This window comes from Quercus lobata, chromosome 9 (genome assembly GCF_001633185.2).
Source record: "Quercus lobata isolate SW786 chromosome 9, ValleyOak3.0 Primary Assembly, whole genome shotgun sequence".
Classification (NCBI taxonomy): Eukaryota; Viridiplantae; Streptophyta; class Magnoliopsida; order Fagales; family Fagaceae; genus Quercus; species Quercus lobata.
Window position 1 is genome coordinate 2,446,407 of NC_044912.1, and position 7,336 is coordinate 2,453,742.

Below are 7,336 nucleotides of genomic sequence, written 5' to 3' on the forward strand. Positions count from 1 at the left end.
TCACTGTATGGTGCTTCCCCTTGCCATATGCAGTAGGCTTGCTTAGCCAAACTCAGTGCTCCTCTAATGTTTCAAGTTGAGTATAAGATATTAGGTACCTATGACATAGTGCTCAATTTTCTCACATTCATAAGGGATCTCACCATAATTCTAACAAGCATGAATTTTTTTTTTCCCCCAAATAGAGGTAGAAATTTTATTGAATAGAATAATGAAAAATTACATCAAATCACTGTATGGTGCTTCCCCTTGCCATATGCAGTAGGCTTGCTTAGCCAAACTCAGTGCTCCTCTAATGTTTCAAGTTGAGTATAAGATATTATTCATTCTTATGGGAGGACACATAAGAGTGAACAATTCCTTCGGTTGAATATATTGTCATTACTTATGACTTGCGTTTTTGTATGCATTTGATTTTATTGATATACACACACACACACACAATTATGGATACATATATGTAACGAAAAGTTGTAGTAATTCTATCTTCACTCTTACAAAAAGAGGTTTAAATCTTAAAACTGTAAAATCTTCCACAACCAAATCATTGGAAAGAGTTCCAGTTTTTCTTCTTTCAAGTTGTGAGAAATGGAATGGTAATATTATTGTGTTTTTCCTTCATACTTTGGATAAAAATTAGTAATAGCCAAACTAGACTCCTTGGGGACATCTTACAAATAAAAAATCTTGTGCATTCAACTCAATAAACTCTGAAGTCTGGACTAAATATCTCCATCAAATATCCTCTCTCTTGCTTTTGATGCCTGAAACATCAACATAAATACGACTAAGCATTGAAAATGGTTTAGTCTAATATTTTGTCCATCCAACTCAATTGGACACCAATTGTTTCAGTCACAAATTGTTATAAGGTTCTCAATTTTCATACTATATGATCAATTTGAACATGAACTACTTTAGATGTAGAAAGGTGTAATAATAAAAACAAATATATAGAAAGGAATAATTTTTTTTTTTTGTATGAATAACCTGTTTTTCCCAATTTGTTAAACTTGTTTTAAGAGCTAGTAGAAATGCTTGTACAGTAGACCCTGTCACCATTCCGATCCAAAGACCCTTTCCTTTCAAGTGTACAACAAAGGCCAAAACAACACCTACTGGAACCCAACCAGATAATATGCCCCAAGATTTACTTAGGCTCCTATATCCTGCCAGCCACTTCCTCTGGCAACCCCTGATGCATATATAGCACAAACAAACTTTATGATTTAATGGCAAGCAATATAACAAGAAAGAATCAGTACTACATTGGCATCTTATGCTGATCTATTTTGATGAAATATACACTATGATTATGATGATTATGACTATGGCATAACTACTAACTAGACATTTCCTGTTAAGGACGTAATGCTATTTTTTAATCCAGAAAGAAATTTACTTCCAAGAGTAAACTTGTTTAAATATTTCCACACCATTAGTTAACTTTTTAATTGCAAAGAAAATATTCTAAATGAATAATGAACTAATGTGTATTTGATAGTATAGCTATAGTATTCACTTGAATTGATAAGAATTAAGAAGTTATAACTTTCAAAAAATTTAGCTCCAAATCAAAGCCCATTACATGAGAGAAATGTGAGAAAGTTACCTGAAAGTACTGCTTGTAAGCCATCCATGACTATTGAGAGACAAAGCAAAGAACCCATATCTGCAATACGATCTACAATTTCCTTCTTACTGCTAAAGGCATAGCCCAAAACACGATGGCAGAAGGAGAGAATCATAGCTACAATAACCATCTCTGCCACTACAAGAACCATTATGGCCTTAAACAGTCATTTTAGCTACTTGTGCATTCCCAGCTCCCAACTCATTTGAAACCCGAGTGCTACAAAGTGTTTTATGCATTCTTTTTCAAAACAATTGTATAACATGCTTAGACAAGTTTAGGCGTAAGGAAACAAATTTAAGAGCAAACCTTGCTGTTGCCGCAAATCCATATGGTATGTAGTACTGCAAATTAGTAATTGTAAGGCAGCATGCAGCAAAAAATTAGAAGCATTTTATTGTAAATCTCATACAGTAAATATGGAAAAGATACATACCATAGCGAAAGCACTGAAGTCTCCAATTCTGGATTTGGTGAAAGCCCAGAAAGCAAAATAAGTCCCTCAAACGACCACCATTCAAGACTATTATGATTGACGAGCAACAAAATGCTAAGAGACTTGATACATTTAGCCAAAAAATGAAGACTACAAATTTCTTGAAAGAAAGAACAAAACAGAAAATTACCAAACCATTCCAGCAGAAGGAACGGCAAAACGAAAGAAGTCCCTCATGCTGAAGAAGACATCCTTTGAGAATACGGCACGAGTTTTCTCACAAGCAGAAGAGCACTTCATGTATACCCCAAGCATGAGCACATCCAACAAATATGATGAAGCAGAGGCTAATGTAACCGCACTACTTCCTAACTTTAATTTAAAAACTAGAGTCCAACAAAAAGGTATATGGAAACATAGAGCTGCAAATGAACTAAAGAGCAATGGAAGGATCAGGCTCTGAGTCTGGTAATAGCGAACTAGTGGTTGAAGTATAGCGTATGCAAACGGGTTAGGGATGAGGCATACGCAGTATTTGTGAGCTATATGTGAGATTGTTGGATCTTGGCCTATGAGTATTAGTAATTTGTCTGTGAACATGCATAGGATAGATATTGGGATACAAGCCAGAATAAGAGAGATGATGGCGGCGTAAGTATAAATTCCTAGTTTTTTCTATTGCTCTGCCCCATAGGCTTGTCCGCATAAAGTCTCTAATGCACCTGCCATCCCACACTGCTTTGCAGTCAAAAATTCACTTATGGTGATGATTGAATTAAATTCCTTAATCAGACATATCAGATTCTCAAACTAGCAGACAAAAACAACAACAATAAATATGGTTTGGATATACATTTGACAAAGAATTATGCTTTTGATTTACTAATTTATATAAGTAAATAAACAGATATTAGGCTGTTAGTTTTACGCAAGTCAATCAAGTTGATTTAGGATTGTGAAGAATCTTGAGCTCTACCAACACACCCCAAAAAAAAAAAAAAAAAACTAGTGCATTAGGATACTCTTTGCTGATTGCTTATTTGTTGAAAGTAATACAAGAATAAAAATTGGGGATTATTTTATTATATTTTTTTGGTGTGTGCACAACCTCTCAAAATAATCCCAAAAAACTGGATTTTTTTGGGCTTGTCAAACGACTTCAAGCACAAAGGTGGTCGAGTTTAAACCAGGCCAAAGTTATTCAGATAGCCAAATTATCAATTAAGCTGAAATTTTTTTGCAGCTTTACTATTGATATATATTTCATTAGTGATTGGTAAATCTATAGGTGTCAGGTGTGTCTTCTATTCTACGCTGATTAAAAAGCAGGGTTTTCAGTTTTTTCAGCTATAATGCATGCATGAAATTTATCTAGAGGAGGACAAAGGAGACAAAAGGACTTTACAATGAGACTGTAGCCAGTTACTATGGTGAAAGAAAAGACGACAGAGACCCCGGAAAGAGAGAGTTCATCAAGGTGTCCCACCATCATCAGGTAACGAACGGCAGGCTATACTGCAAGACTGAGACAGCTACCATTGGTACTGATAAAAAGCTCACCATCTTTAGCTCTTTCACAAACACCTCCCACTTCCCTTCCATTTCCTACCTTAATTCCTTCCGAAACAAACAGTGCCTATTCAGATTTTCTAGTCTGATTCAAACAATTTCAACCACTACTATTGCTATTAGCTCTTAACTCCTTTTGACCTGTTGTGTTCAACATGATACGGCTTAGATTTTATATGCCCAAATTTTAGGCTATCTCGTAGTTTGGTCCAACTGTGACCATTAATTTGGCCTCAGCAGCATATTCCCACTCACATTCTCCATAAGTTCCTATCATCTTATGCATGCAACTGTCATGTTTGCACCTGAAACGCATCCCCCCTAGATGTCATGATATACAGAACAAATATGGGATGTTCCGCAACATTTGGCAACTACAGGAAGTCAAGAAAATAACCATACTTGCCCCTCCCGAAATAAATTATAAAAAAAAAAATATATATATTAAATTTAGTTTTGGAGAAATAGAAACATATTGAATTCAAATCAACCGGCTGGAATATCAGCCAATACAATGTTTTCAATGTCTGGTGAAATAGACTCCATCCAAACTAATAAATAAAAAGAAACTAAAGCTCTCATTGCCAAAGCATGAGTTACAACATAACCTTGTCTATAAGTATGAGAGAACGAAAAACTCTGAAGCTGATTTGTTGAAGACAGAATGTCTTTGATGAGATGACCAAAAGCCGTGTGATATATATTACCTTTACGGATAGCATTGATGACAATTTCTGAGTCACCTTCTAGTGTGGCCTCGGTGAAACCAAGCTCTTTTGTAAACTGAATTGCATGCCTAGGTGCCAAGGCTTCAAAGGTAATCATTGATAAGGGTTTAGGGATTTTTTTTCAGAGAAAAGCCATTATCTCGCCAAGGGAGTTTCAGATTACAACCCCAATCCCAGCTTCACCCGAATCTTCAAAGAAAGCCCCCATCAAAATTAGCATTTACCAAACCAGCTGTAGGCGGTCTCCAGGCAGGTTTAGCAAGCCAAGCTAATTTGGCTGGTGTCCCATTAAAACGTTTGAAGTCTGAGAGATAATTACCTGCATTTTCAGCCACAAAATTCAGAGGAATAGTTGGTTCATTGAAACGGCATTTGTTTTTTTGGTTCCAAAGTGACCAAGCAGTAGTGGCAGGGATTCTAAGGGGACAGCTGTTTAGGCTTAGAATTGATACATTTTCTCAAAACATTTATTTTTAGTTGTGGTTGGTCACAGTCTCATATTTTATTATTTTATTTCGACTTGTAAGAAATTGACACGTCAATAATTGTGAAAATATTGTGAAATTTGTTATGTTAGTATAACAATATAAATATATATATATATATATATATATATATCAGCTTACATAAATATCTATAAAAAAAAAAAAAAAAAAACTTTAGGCATTGTAGCTACAATGCCAGTTGAATAAAGTAAAAGCACTGCACAATAAGTATTGTAACATTTTTTCAAAACATTTATTTTTAGTTATGGTTGGTTACAGTCTTATATTTTATTATTTTATTTCGACTTGTAAGAAATTGACATGTCAATAATTGTAAAATATGGTGAAATTTGTTGTGTCAGTATAACAATATATATACCAGGTTACATAAATATTTAAAAGAAAAAAAAAACAAGCTGATTAAAAAAAAAAAAAAAAAGGCGTTGTAGTTACAATGCCAGTTAACTAAACCAAAAGCACTATAATAGATACACTGCATACACGCATTGGCGATAAAACAAAAGCACTACACAATAAGTATTGTAACATTTTCTCAAAACATTTATTTTTAGTTGTGGTTGGTCACAGTCTCATATTTTATTATTTTATTTCGACTTGTAAAAAATTGATATGTCAATAATTGTGAAAATATTGTGAAATTTATTGTGTCAGTATAACAATATATATACCAGTTTAAATAAATATTTAAAAGAAAAAAAAACACACACATACACACCGATTACTGTAGCTTTTACACATTTATCTAACAAGTGTCACAACATTTTTACAAATCATTTATTTTCAGTTGTGGTTGGTCACAATTTCATATTTTATTATTTTATTTTGATTTATAAGAAATTGACATCTCAATAATTGTGAAAATATTGTGAAATTTGTTGTGTCAATATAACAATATATATAAAAGAAAAAAAAAAACAAACGGAAGACCCAAAAAAAAATCTGTAACTGTTCAAAACTAAAAAAAAAAAAAAAAAAAAAAAAAAAAAAAAAAAAAAAAAAAATTGGCTCACCAAAACTGCATTGTAGATAAACAGTGCAATACGTTATGTGAACAGTGGCTAAATACTGTAGCGGCATAGCCGCTTTTTATATAGTTAATAGATTTCATGGTCACCGACGTTGGTATGTTTTATACTGACTCCAAACTTGCATAGGCTTAGGAACCTTGTATTATAAATAGTTTTTTTTTTTTTTTTTTTTTTTTTTAAGTATATTTGTTGTGTCATAACTCATGGCTAGTGTGAAAACTAACCACAATTTGCTGTTAATTTTCATTGTTTTTGTGCTACTCACAATTTGGATGTCATTGAATAAACGATTCACAATTTAAATGAGTTGATTATTTGTAATTTTGTTGTGGTGTAGTCCTTTATTCTTTTTTTTCTTGGTTGTGTTCTTTTGAGGGTTCTTAAGAACCAAAATTGTTAATCTTACCATATATGTTTGCTGGTTTGTGGTAGTTAACAAAACTAATTTAAAGGTAGATTGGGCTTCAATTTCAAATTGGGTATTGATAAAGAGTTTGAGTAACTTAGCGTAAGTTTGGATAGAGCTGAAACTCATTTTCAGTTGTGTTTGTGTCAAAATAAGTGGGTCCCGTGCACTGTTCAGGGGACTCACAAGTACTTTTTTCAATAAAATTTTCATTAAAATTAGGTCCCATGGCATTATTTATATATTTAAAAATTATTTTACTACAATGTTTTCAGTTTTCAGTTTTTAGTAATAAACGGTATCCAAATAGATCCTAAGGATTTTGTTGATGGGGTTTTGAGTTGGATGTATTTGTTGGTAATTCTTTAATCACATTATATGTAGGGGGAGAGTGGTTGCAAGTTGCAACAATAATGCATGATATGTTTTTTGATAAGATGCCTATAAAAGATTATTATAATGTGGCATTTATAAGGTAAATTGTGAGAATTATTGAGATAGGAACAGTTATATTTAGCCTTTCTGAGTTCTAAGAATTAATTCCTGCTCCACCATACACCTTATTTACTTAGTGAGCAATTAAAATTCGATCACAAGAATTAGCTGCAATAGACAGCTAAAAATTTCAATGATAAGCAGTGTGTTTGTAGATTGAATTATGGTTGTTGCTATCTAATGCCTATGCTAGGCTTCACACCATTTAATAAAACCATTAGAGCAACTTCATTTGCGCAGAATGACCAGGAACCATTTAATGTATATGGATAATCTGAAAACAAATACATAAAAATATAACATCCAGGGCAATTTAATAAAATATATGAAGGTTTTAGTCAAAGTGTTTTTGCTTATATGTAATTCCTTTTGTTTATGAGTTTTCTTTGATGACTTTTTGACTAATTTGAGCTGCTTTATAATAATAACTTTGTACTAGCATCGTATAGCTGCTATGACAACATGGTCCTTAGAAATTAGCTATCTTTAAATATGTGTTGTCCCTTGCCACTGTTTGCATTCTATTTGCACTGCC

The 7,336-nt window shown here is 33.0% G+C and overlaps 1 pseudogene; it reads right to left on the reverse strand.

Annotated features, from left to right (window-relative positions):
- Window positions 1-640: 640 nt before the first annotated feature.
- On the reverse strand, window positions 641-3,671 carry LOC115962277 (annotated as a pseudogene).
- Window positions 3,672-7,336: the final 3,665 nt, after the last annotated feature.